Source organism: Rhinatrema bivittatum, chromosome 6 (genome assembly GCF_901001135.1).
Source record: "Rhinatrema bivittatum chromosome 6, aRhiBiv1.1, whole genome shotgun sequence".
Classification (NCBI taxonomy): Eukaryota; Metazoa; Chordata; class Amphibia; order Gymnophiona; family Rhinatrematidae; genus Rhinatrema; species Rhinatrema bivittatum.
The window spans coordinates 91,752,234-91,765,771 of record NC_042620.1 but is presented as its reverse complement, the minus strand read 5'-3'; the positions used below and the strand labels follow the sequence as shown (position 1 = coordinate 91,765,771).

At 44.6% G+C, this 13,538-nt stretch overlaps 1 protein-coding gene across 2 annotated transcripts in view; it reads right to left on the bottom strand.

Moving 5' to 3' along the window:
* Window positions 1-13,538, bottom strand: part of PSMD14 (proteasome 26S subunit, non-ATPase 14) — a 204,025-nt gene that overhangs the window by 130,439 nt on the left and 60,048 nt on the right. The window lies entirely within an intron of this gene.

Sequence of the window (13,538 nt, the reverse complement as noted above, 5' to 3'; positions counted from 1 at the left end):
TAAGGGTTTCCTTTAATTTTTGATCCAAGCTCTGTACTTATTTTTTCATTCTTTTGTATATTCCCTCTCTCCCCCCATGGGTGGCATGCCAGGCTGATACAAGAATCTCTTGTATCAGTCTGGCATGTATCCTCTGAGACTTAACCCTCCTAGGCACTGCTCACTGGCCAGTGGAGTAGCAGCAATCTTCCCTCTCTTCCTCTGCTGAGCTTGAGTTCATCATGAAGTTTTACCAGCCTCACTGGACAGGACACTCAAATTCAAGTCTCTTGAATTTGGCTGAGCCACAGAGCCAACCCCCATTCTAATATATTTTGTTTCCTTTATATTTCTGTTGGGATAACAGTATGCATCTTTTTTATTATAGCCACACCCAATTTTATTTATTTATCATCAATTTTCCTTCCCCCAAGTTGTTTCTATAATATGCACGCTTTACATGCATCAATGTGATGACTGCATGGCGTTCAAATGCGGGTCAGCACTGTAAAGCAGAGCTGCTTATCTGTAACAGGTGTTCTCCGTGGGCAGATGGGTGACATCATCGGATGGAGCCCAGCACAGAACTTTGATCTTAAAGAATCTAGAATTTTCAAAACATGTTGTACTGAGCATGTGCAGCTGTAGTCATCACCCTGCCCCCTAGGCAGAGTCCCTCGGTCCATAATATAGCTAATACCTGGAGAAACCAACTGCCAGGGGAGATGGGTGGGTTTTGTGAAGACTAACATCCTGCTGTCCTCGGAGAACACCTGTTCTCTGAGGACAAGCAGGATGGCAATCCTCACACATGGGTGAATCCCAAGCTATATAAGCTGTCTGAGCAGGACAAAGCAGGAAACCTCACTATGCTGAAAGCAGCACCTCTCTCCCTTTTGCCTGTGATACAGCTAACCCACAAAGGGATCTAGGCGGGAAAAAAGCTGGGTTCTACAAAGGAAAAAAACATAGAAAAGACTGAGACAAAACCCCGTTGCGTAGCAGAGGCACCTAAGACAGGGGAGTGATGACAGTGCTAGTAAGAAACATACTCCACATCACAGAAAACATTACAAACAGGGTTTTGGATCAGTAAACCCAGATAATGACACTAGGTCTAGAACCTCCTGGATACAGGAAAAAGTCTAGAGAAGTAAACAAGAGAAGGACTCTTGGTTGAAGACCGCACGGTTTTCTTTGGTATTACAAGACAACCGAAAAACCAACTGGAGCTCGAGAATTTCCCAGAAAGAAACTGTGGTCCACTGACATCCGAAGGACAGAATGTCTCTGCAGAAGTATGCCCATGTTTAGCTAATAGATATAATGGGCAGAAAACCCACACAACGCTTGGAAGAATAATCAGTAACAATGGCAGGGTCTGCGACAGACCCTACATGCCAAAGCACCAGACATAGCTGACCAGCAGGACAGCATCAAGAGTTTCACGAAATGAAAGGCATTTCCTGAATGGTATCACTAGCCCAAACCCCCAAGCAGGGTGATACGTTAGGCTTGAAGCTCACCCACACTGCACCCTATCAAGGGCAGGGCTGTCTATCCTGGCTACAGGATAGTTCAGGTAAGCAGGAAGACACTTTGGGCAACCTAGCAAGGTGAGGAAAGCTAATGGCAGTATTGGCAAGAGCTTGGCGAAAATATAGGGAAAAAGTGGTGTATCTTTCCCTGCAGATTTACACAAAGATATACCACAAATGCCTTAGTTTCCTCCCCTCCCCTCGAAATTCTAACTGGAATTTGGAAGGAGCCAAGAACACAAGGAGGCAGACCACCGGTCTGCCAGGGTAAACACAAGTCGCTAGGTTATACAACTCAACTGCAAGCGAATAACTCGCTGCTGATTCCAGTAGGGAGTTACCTACCAAGATAGAGCCCTCAGCCTGCTTGGAACTGAGAGTGAATTCCACAGGGAAGAAATCCAGAAACACTCCACTAAGAGACAGGAAGCCTAGGTGCCACAAGTACAAACCCCTGTCGAACAAGATTTCTTCACCAGCCTGGATACTCTAAGGGTCTCGGAACAGATTACCTGAACTGGCTTAGGTATTAATACCTCGGCCATGATAGCATATACTTCCCCCAAGGAAGCACGCAGTTCAGTAAATGGAACAATTGTTGCATAAACCAAGATTCCCCTACCTGCAGACAGAGTTATCCCTAAAATGGGGAAGTATAGCTTACAAGCCACTGCAATCAAAGAGCAGCACCTCTGTTGCGAGGTTCTTGTCTCCCAACTCCCTCAGCCATGGATATGGCGATAGGTTGAAAGGCATACTTGCCAATTATATAGATTAAAGTAGGGACTCGCAGGCGAAAATGACTGGCAAATAGTGATTCTTAACAAAAATCGCCCATTGAGATCAGCAGGTATCAAAGGTGACTCCTGGATGGGAGAAACCCACAATCTTCACTGGGAAGCTACTCTGGTGTGCCTTAGGATGACCTAAGAAGAGCACTACTGCTCGACCGGCTCTCAGATCCCACAAGGAGCCAAGCACGCACCAGTCAGAAGCAGTGACATGCCTTCTCCGGGAAATGGAGAACAAGGGACACTCTTTGCAGGGGTGGACAACCAGGCTTCCAGAGGGGAACCCAAAGAGTTGCCCTAGAACCAAGTTGAAGCCCCGCTTCCTGAAGGAACAGGAAAGCAATGGGAATCAGGGCCTCCCAATCCCGAAAAACCTGTCAACTCTCCAGCTGAGAGTTGAAACAAAATCAGAAGCAACCAATCTGCCACTGGCAGCCACCCTCAGAAGAGGAGGGTCACCACGGTAATCAACGAAGGACCCCAGCAAAAATGGCCATATAACCGCCGTTGCCATCCCCAGGCCCTGGCCTACAAGGAGATGCACCAATTCAAAGAATTGAAGCTCCGGTTCAGCGATAAAACTGCCAGGGATGGATTCCCAGGGGCTTCCCCACAAAGGGGATTTGTGAAACGGGAGGGGTCAAAAGACATATTCCTCTTCTGAGGAAGACGACGACTCCCAATACTACCCTCCTGGTGCCTACTCCCTTGTAGGGTTCAGTCTCTGCACTGTCTGAACCTCCATCGATGCCAATCGATCAGTGAAAACGACATGGAACTCCTGCCCGGGTAGGTGAGTACTCAGATTCAGCAACTTACACAGATCACCCATGGACCTCATTCAGTCAGTCTTGCCAGCATCTGATAAAGGTACAAAAACAGACAGAGCAAGGAGAGGACACAGATACTAAACTGCCGCAGATTTTTTTTTTTTTAATAAGGGATAGAAATAGATTCTGCCAGACAGCACAGAAACTAAGGACTGCCATGTGGCTGACAGACAGAGCAAAGAAGAAAAAGGAAAAGAAATAAAATTACCGTAAGGTAAAAGGAAAGAAACAGCTGCAGCTCTAGAAAAAATCACTTACAAAAACTGTAAGGAGAGAGCAAAACTGAATTCCGTGAGACACACGGCTCCCGTGATCACACGGCTGCGCGGGAAAAAAAAGCAACTGAGGGACGGATGATGACCACAGCTGCACATGCTCAGTAGGGCATGTTTGAAAGTTCTAGATTCTTTGAGATCAAAGAATCTGGGCTCCATTTGAAGATGTCACACATGTATGAGGGCTACCATCCTGCTTTTCCTTGGAGAATGTCCCAATTAACTAAGAATCAAGACTAAGAAACTACAAAAAACCGATGTGATGTTACTAAACAAATGTTATATAAAAGCTACAAATAAATAAATAAAATACAAGTTTTCAGAAACTACACACATGTAACAGCACTGTCAAAAAGATCAAACCAGAGCAAAATGAAGAAGTGACTTTTGGTATAAAACAGCTCTATTTCTTCTTTCAAAGTATTAGATTTGTTTAAAAAGTTTACTTTTCTTTTTTTTTTTTAAATGAAAACATTTCAACATGAATCCTTAAAAGGTCAACTTTCCCAGGATTTACACTCCAAGGGGGAAAACTTTTCAAGTTATTCTTTCCATGAATACTGCTACACCAGTCCAGTCCAGTCCTATTCACACATATATAAGGACTGGACAGAACTAGTGTAGCAGGATGAAATTGAAATAGATGCTTTATTTTATGAGCCACATACTTTGTACCTAATAAAGAAAAAAGCAAAAGGCGGCTAAATTTGATATCCACAAAGGTCCACCTAAAAGTGTACATAAGTCAAAAACAAACAAAAAGTAAAAAAGACGATTACAGCAGAAAGATGCTGTAACACCGCTATTCTGTAAACCAGTGTGCCATGCCTTTTAGTCCCGATCAGATGTGCCACGGAAAAGTCACCACTGTCTGATGCGCAGATCCAGAACAGCATCTGGGCTGTGCTCTCAGTTTCTCACAGTAACAAGAGTCACCAGCGATGGCTCTTGAATACGTAGGAGTTCCTTCCTGAGAATGTGTGTAACCATGCATGCCTTTTTTTTCCTAGCTGCAGTCTGAGCTCTGGAGTGTGGAAATTAATGGGCAGCATAAAAAGTATGGCTAGCCAGTTCAAGCTTTCTGTGGCACACCCCTTTGAGTCTTTCCACTCCAAGCTGAGTGAGAGCGTATGCACCAAGCACTGGATATGACTTACTCTGAGTGTTGGGAGCTCTGGCAATCATGTGCAGCAGCCGAGGTATCTAAAAGAGCTGTCTACCCACACCACACTGACTTCTCCCTTCTCTTCTACTTGTATATAGAGGGAACTAGGCCATTGTGAAGGGTTTGTGTGTGTCTCCACACACACCCCTGCCCCCCAGCTCTTTGTTTTTAAATTTGAAAGAGACTGGTGGGAACGTCAGTGCTTCCCTAGCTCTTCCTAAGAACATATGACTTGCCAAACTGGGTCAGACCAAAGGTCCATCAAGCCCAGTACCCTGTTTCCAACAATGGCCAAAGTACCTGGCAGGATCCCAAGGGGTAGATAGATTCCAAGAATAAGCAGCAGATTTCTGCATCTCTAACTTTAATAATGGTTAATGGACGTTTCCTCCAGGAATTTGTCCAAATCTTTTTTAAATGGAGCCAATAGCTTCTTCTTTTCACCATATGAGCTCTCTCCATGTCCACAGTGCCTGCAATGCGGAGATTGGTGCGCCAAACAAGTTTTGTTAATATAAATGTGCCTTGGGAAAAGACTGGGAACACTACCATAAACAAAAAACAGTTGGTTTACAAGTGATCAATTTATAGCATAATCAAACATCAATGAAGGCTTTTTCTCATTTTTTTGCAACCAAATTACTTCTTAATGTCTTACCTAGTCAAAAAGTACAGCCAGAATCCCCACTCAAAGTCCCAAACCATCGAGCCGATACAGTAAAGTGCACTTGGCCCAGCACACTGTTTGACGCACGTCCACTACCTGTTATTTATTTATTTTTAACTTTTCTATACCGATGCTCCTGTACAGGATACATATCGCACCGGTTTACAATTACTGTTATACTGTAAGGGGTTTAGTGCGTCGAAAACGCGTATCCTACCCCCCCCTCCCGAAACTAATAGCGCTCATCACATGCAAATGGATGTTGATGAGGTTATTAGTTATGCACCCGGGATACCGAAAAAAAAGTGTGGCCAAGCCACACATTTTACGCTCAGAAATGAATGCCTGCCCTTGCAGAAAAGCCTGCTTTTCTGTACACCCTCAGACTTAATATCCTAGTGATATTAAGTTGGAGGAACCAAAAATGTTTATTAAAAAAAAAAATTAAATTTTTTAAATTTTTTTTTTAAAGTGTCAGCTGGTCAGATTAGGAAAATGGACGCTCAATTTTAATCAGTGTCCGTTTTCCTAACCTATGCCTGTCAGTGGGCTTGGAAAACAGACACTCGTAAAATTGAGCGTCGGTTTCCTGAACTGCTGATAGCCACCTCTCCTGGGTTTCTGCTAATACGGAGGAGCTAGGGATGCGCTATTGTCCCTAGCTCCTCCTTTTTAGCGTGACCCCCTCATTTAAATACAGGATCGCGTGCCCTGGAGAGGTTGCTGGGCGAGCATTGGGACAGCGAGTGATCAAATCAGAGCACCCGTTCTCCTGCGTTTCTTATTGTATCGCCTGCATGAAAGTAATATCCAACAAATACTTATATTAGAGTGTTTTATAGATCTGAGGAACACTATTCCAATAACAAATGCTCTGATAAGTCCTAAACAATCTTCTCTACAGCAATCCCCTACTGCTTGTGGATTGACTCAGGGATAACATTGTCATCATCAACATTTCTCACTCTATCTATTCCAGGTGGAGATGTAACTTTTTTTTTTTTTTTTTTTTTTTAAATTGTTCCCTTTTCTGTGACTCTGGAGCCCTCTTGGTTTTTCCTTCGAGCCTATTTCTCCCCACTTTATTCTAATTTTCTGTACTTTTCAGAGCATTCTTATTCCTTATAGGATGAGAGTCACTGCAACATCAGGTCTGAGTTTCTGGGACCAGTCAGTGAAGGGATCCAACCTGTGCTCTGCCCATTGGACCATTTTGTCTGCAAGAAAGGCTGAGCTGCTTTCTGGGCTCCTGCTGGGAGGACAAGGCAAGTTGCAGACTCCTGTTTTTCCAGCAGATACTAAACCACTTCTCGGGCTCTTATTTTGTTAAAGGCAGAAGCTGAGTTGTTTCTCTCAGACTCCTGCTATGTTGGCACTGGAAGTGTTCATTGGTTTGCTGTGCTTACAAGAAAGGCCAAGCTGCTTTTTGGGCTGCTATTCTATTGGTATTAGAGGTGACTGTTGTTGGCTTGACTGCAAAAGAGCAGAAGTGTGTTCCAGGCTCTTTCTATGAGAAACAGTTGAGATGCCAGTATTGGAGGCTGTCTGATTTTTAACATTGGATGTGCAGTGGAAGTCTTGGGAAAAGTTGTGGCAGAGATCTGTATTGAAGGGTGTCACTGTAGTTTTCTCTTTATTTGTAAGTACAGTGGGCTACACTTTCTTTTGTGTGGAATTTTACTTTGAGGATGCAACGAGGCATACTTCTGGTATTGTTTCTGCAACTTTGGTGAAGTCTTCCTGTTTGTTTACCTTTAAAGATGGTTGATCCAGATCATTCACATTTAAGAGTGACCTAGAGCCCAGGAGTTTAACACTGGCTACTGTCCAGTTGCACATTTTTCATATACATTCATAATTCCAAACATTTTTAAAAAATGACAGGGACATTTTCAATAGCTAGACCAGAGATCCCCAAATCAGGTCCTCAAGGGCCACAAGCCAGTCTAGTTTTCGGTATTTCCACAACAAATACGCATGCTATTTACATGCAATGCCTCCACTGTATGCAAATATACCTCATACATATTCACTGTGAAAATACTGAAAACCCAACTGAAATGCAACTCCTGAAGACCAGATTTGGGGATCCCCTGCATTAGATGGTGATTACTGCTAATTACTGTGTGATTGTGAAGTACATGTGCAGTATACAGAGGACAGAACTAGGATCAATCCATTGTCAAGTGATAGGCTAGAGCTTGCTCAAGTCTTGGAGAGGACACTGGAGCAGGAAGTAACTGACCTAAGGGAGACTGAGGGGGCCATGAGAGAGGAGCTGTGTCATCCTGCTCCAACCTCTCCAATGGAAATCCAGGCTGCCCTGTTTACTGCTTAGCCCAACTCCAGTGAGTGCCATCTGAACTGCCCCTCTTGAGAAGGTCATTGCAGACTTAGCTCAAAAGGCAGCTTGCCATGGGGGAGGGGGGGGCGGGTAGACAACTATAAATGGGTAACAAAGAAGAGACTTTAGGGAGCAAATTGGTTCTACACAGGCTATTTTTTTTTTTTTTTTAGCAGCTGGGTTAGTAGTTGCCATTCCCTAGTGAGAGTGGGGTTGGACTCAATTGTGTGTCTAGTTTGTCAGTGTATTACTGCATTTTATTGATGTATCCTAGATTTTTCAGATATATAACACATAATTTTACTGATGTATTAAACTACAGTGGCTTGCAAAGTATTTGACCTCCCTAAAGAGTCAGCAGATTTGTGTGGATTACAAATTACACAGATTGTTCCAGACAGTATGTTTATTGCAAACCAGTATGCTCTGAAAGTAAATTTTCAAAGTCACAATTCATTAATTTATCTGCACTTTTTATAGAACAAAATTAAAACTGAAAAAATGTACTGTGGAAGCTCTAAGTTTAATATTGACTATTGTAACTCACTTCTTCTAGGGTTACCACGAAACATGATTAAATCAGTGCAGTTGTTACAAAATTCCACGGCCTGAGTACTTTGTGGAGTGGGGAGGTACGAACATATCATGCCTGTAACTTAAGGACCTTCATTGGTTGCCAGTATCTTTTAGAATCTGTTTTAAAGTGTTAGTAATAATACATAAGGTACTCTATAAACTGGAAAATGGATGGTTAAAGATCGGATTACAGTGGTATATGCCACAAAGGGAATTCCAGTCTGTGAATAAAGGTCTTTTAGTGACTGCCACTGAAGAAGCTAGGTTGAACATGGTGCATAAATAAGTGATCCAGTGGCAGGACTAGGTCTCTGGAATTCAATGCTGGAGGAGTTACAGCTAACGTGAGGGCACAAGCTATTTAGGGAAACACTAAAAACCTAGCTTTTTAAGGAGACTTATAATCAGTTCTAAAGGTAAAGAAACAGGGCTGAAGAGTTATGCAGCAAGTGGGTTTAGAGGGGGAAGGTTAACTTATTTATTCATGTTGTATATTTTATACTATACTAGCCGTTAAGCCCGTAACAACGGGCTACATTTAAAAAAAAAATTTCGGTCTATTTCCTTCCCACTCCTTCCCCCTCATTCTCCCTCCCTCCCTCTAGTCTCCCTCCCCTCCCCCTCTCCTCCCTCCCTCCCACCTCTCCCCTCTATTCTCCCTCCTCTTCTCCTCCCTCCCTTCACTCTCTCCTCCCTCCCCCTCTCAGCTCATCCACACCTAAAAACCCAGCCACCCTCCCTCGTGCGCCGCCGCCGCAACTGCTCCTCCCGCTGCTGCCGCCGCTCCTAGCAACCCAGCGCCATTTTTTTTTTCGGGCACTCTGGCCGACGTGCTCGCCCGCGCATGCGCGGTAGAGCTGCTCTCTACTGCGCATTTGCGGCACGTCGGTCAGGGCTCCCTTATCTAGTAGATTGTATTGATATTGTATTTTATTTATTTATTTATTGACAATAGGTGGTATAGAAAAAAAGAGAAATAAATAATTTAAAGATATTCCCCTAACAATTGGCTTTTACCTGTGAATAAGAACATAAGAAAATGCCATACTGGGTCAGACCAAGGGTCCATCAAGCCCAGCATCCTGTTTCCAACAGTGGCCAATCCAGGCCACAAGAACCTGGCAATTACCCAAAAACTAAGTCATTAAAATCATTAAAAGTCATTAGAATCATTAAAAAAAAAAAAAAAAAAGAAAGATAAAAGCCCATCTAATTCCAGTACCATTCTAAAAGCATTCTAAGGATATTAAAGATAAAGTTGTAGACATGCACAAGAAAGGAAAAGGCCACAAAATAATATTCAAGTGCTTTCATATCCCAGTGAGCACTGTTGGATTAATTATGAGGAAATGGAAGCTGCATCATACTATCCAGACGCTGTCTAGACAAGACCGTCCCTAAAAACTTGACATCAGAGCAAAGAGGAGACTTGTGATGGAAGCCATAGAGAGGCCAACAATCACTTTGCAGGAGCTACAGAGTTCAGTGGCTGACCCTGGAATGCAGGTGCACCAGTCAACCATGGGAGAGTGGCTAGAAAAAAGCCAATACTGAAGAAAAATCACATCAGAGCACATCTGGAGTTTGCCAGAAAGCATAAGAACGACCCAGCTAAAATGTGGGATAAGGTTTTGTGGTCAGATGAGACAAAAATGGAGCTTCTTGGCCAAAATTCAAAATATTGTAGGAACTCAAAAATGAAATTTCTGATCTATTAGTAAAAATTTGTAACCTATCATTAAAATCATCCATTGTACCTGAAGACTGGAGGGCGGCCCATGTAATCCCAATATTTAAAAAGGGCTCCAGGGGTGATCCGGGAAACTATAGACCAGTGAGCCTCATCACTTCAGTGCCGGGAAAAATAGTGGAAACTATACTAATCATAGAGCATACAGAAAGACATGGTTTAATGGAACACAGTCAACATGGATTTACCCAAGGGAAGTCTTGCTTAACAAATTTTCTTCTTGTTTTGAAGGGGTTAATAAATGTGTGGATAAAGGTGAACCGGTAGATGTAGTGTATTTGGATTTTCAGAAGGCATTTGACAAAGTCTCACATGAGAGGTTTCTAACAGGCCGATACAGTAAGGAGTGGTAGGAAGAGCTGCGTTAGTGCCGGGCGCACCCGCGGTTGCTGCACGCACAGTCCGGCTCACCTACCGCTCGATACTGTATTTAAAATTGCTTGCAAATGCAAGCCGCGTCCAAGAAGCGTCCGTGAAGCGTTAGGCCCTCGCAACCCATTTTACTATATAAAGCGCTATACAGTATCCTGGGTGCGCTGGCCTAATGCTTCACAGACACGCTGGTATCTGTCATTTCAAATGACATTTGAAATGACAGGTACCAGAAAGTGGATGGTTCTCCTACGCTCTAGATTGCCAGTCCTCTCTCCCCTCCTCCCAAAGCAAGGCGCGAAAAGCAGCCTTGCTTCGGGAGGAGGGGAGAGAGGACTGGCAGTGTAAAGCAACGACTTACTTTTTTCGCAGCCCTCCTCCGGAGATGGACATCCGCGGAGACGGACCACGGCTCCCCTGCCTCCCAGCGAAGAACATGTGATGTCACGTCTTGAGCAGCCCAAATGCACGCACAGGGGCCGCTTTCGCCCGTGCAGGCATCCATCTTCGCCTCCGGGAAGCAGGGGAGCCGTGGTCCGTCTCCGGAGGAGGGCTGCGAAAAAAGTAAGTCGTTGCTTCACACTGCCAGTCCTCTCTCCCCTCCTCCCAAAGCAAGGCTGCTTTACGCGCCTTGCTTCGGGAGGAGGGGAGAGAGGACTGGCAATCCCGAGCGTAGGAGAACCATCCACTTCGTTGCTACTTTTTTTTTTCACCTTTTCGATTTTTTTCCGCTTTCGTTGCTTCGGGAGGAGGGGGGAGAGGACTGGGGCTACCCCGGAGACCAGCACCCATTGACGCGGCCAGGGCAGGTGAGCGGGGGCTGGGGGAAAGTTTGCCGCCTACCCTTACCCCTGCCTCTAAAACAGGGGTAAGGGTAGGCGGTAAGTTAGCAGGTTAAACACGCGGCAAAACAGCAGGGTAAAAAAGCAATAGTCGGGACGCACATTACTGTATGGGAGGGAATAGCTAATTCGATCGTTTACATCTAATATACATGCTGCGGGCGGAAGGGGTTACCCGGTGATTTAAAGAGGCGGTAAGAATCGGTTAAAGGGGATTGTGTATCGCAGGAAGGGCTAATGCGGCCGGAAAGTGAGTAGAAAGCGGGTTAGGAGCGGGGTAACCGCGGCCGCACTTTACTGTATTGACCTGTAAGAAAGCTAAAAAGTCGTGGGATAGGAGGCGATGTCCTTTCGTCGATTACAAACTGGTTAAAAGACAAGAAACAGAGAGTAGGATTAAATGGTCAATTTTCTCAGTGGAAAAGGGTAAAGGGTAGAGTGCCTCAGTGATCTGTATTTGGACCGGTGCTTTTCAATATATTTATAAATTATCTGGAAAGGAATACGACGAGTGAGGTTATCAAATTTGTGGATGATACAAAATCATTCAGAGTCGTTAAATCACAAGCAGATTGTGATACATTACAGGAGGACCTTGTGAGACTGGAAGATTGGGTATCCAAATGGCAGATGAAATTTAATGTGGACAAGTGCAAGGTATTGTATAAAGGGAAAAATAACCCTTGCTGTAGTTACACGATCTTAGGTTCTATATTAGGAGCTACCACCCAGGAAAAAGATCTAGGCATCATAGTGGATAATACTTTGAAATCAGCAGCTCAGTGTGCTGCAGCAGTCAAAAAAGCAAACAGAATGTTAGGAATTATTAAGAAGGGAATGGTTAACAAAACAGAAAGTGTCATAATGCCTCTATATCACTCCATGGTGAGACTAAACCTTGACTACTGTGTACAATTCTGGTCACCGCATCTCAAAAAAAGATGTATTTGCAATGGATAAGATACAGAGAAGGGCAACCAAAATGATAACGGGAATGGAACAGCTCCCCTATGAGGAAAGGCTGAAGAGGTTAGGGCTGTTCAGCTTGGAGAAGAGACAGCTGAGGGAGGATATGATAGAGGTGTTTAAAATCATGAGAGATCTTGAACGAGTAGATGTGAATCAGTTATTTACACTTTTGGATAATAGAAGGACTAGGGGGCACTCCATGAAGTTAGCAAGTGGCACATTTATGACTAGTCGGAGAAAATTCTTTTTCATTCAACGCACAATTAAGCTCTGAAATTTGTTGCCAGAGGATTGGGGTTAGTGCAGTTAGTGTAGCTGGGTTTAAAAAAGGTTTGGATACGTTCTTGGAGGAGAAGTCCATTAACTGCTATTAATCAAGTTGACTTAGGGAATGGCCTCTGCTATTGCTGGCATCAGTAAAATGGGATCTTCTTGGTGTTTGGGTAATTGCCAGGTTCTTATGGCCTGGTTTGGCCTCTGTTGGAAACAGGATGCTGGGCTTGATGGACCCTTGGTCTGAGCCAGCATGGCAATTTCTTATGTTCTTACTATGTATGGATAAACCTAACACTGCCCATTCCTCAGCAACACCATCCCAACAGTAAAATATGGGAGTGGCAGCATCATGTTGTGGGGAAGCTTTTCCTCAGCAGGACTGGGCATCTTGTTAAAATTAAAGGATGGATGGATGGTGCAACATACTGGGAGATACTGGGAGATATTGAAAGACAACCTACTTCAGTCTGCTAAGAAACTAAGGGCCTCATTTTCAAAGGAGTTTACCGCGCGCGATAAATTCGCAAATCGCGATAACGGCAAATTTGTCAGGGGGCGGAGCATATGCAAAGCTATCGTGTGTGGCGAAACAGCCGCAGTGTTAGCGCGGCTGTTATCGCGGATAATAGCTACAACCCTGAGATTTGCGTTACGGGGGCCACTAAAGGGTTATCGCGGTCCACGATAGCCTGTTTCAGGCTCCGGGGGGGGGGGGGGAAGAGAGAGAGAGAGAGAGAGAGAGAGAGGAGAGAGAGAGAGAGAGAGAGAGAGAGAGAGAGAGAGAGAGAGACTTACTATAGTGCCTATGCCCTAGACAGGTATTTTAACCCCTATGGGAGGGCCACCTACTAACTCAGGGTGGGGATTAGGTATGAGCGTCGGTTGGGGGCCACTTTCGCATTCCACATGAGACCTACGGACGCTCACTCCAAGAAGTGGTTTGGGCAACGTTCTCTCCACCTAGCTTGATGGACACTCTACCTGGGCAACAACAAGCTAGGTGGAGAGAACGTTGCCCAACCACTTCTTGGAGTGAGCGTCCTCACTCCGACGGCCAGCAAATCTGCACTAGAGAGCACTGTTCTGTCCGTAGGTCTCATGTGGAATGCGAAAGTGGCCCCCAACCCCCGACGCTCATACCTAATCCCCACCCCGAGTTAGTAG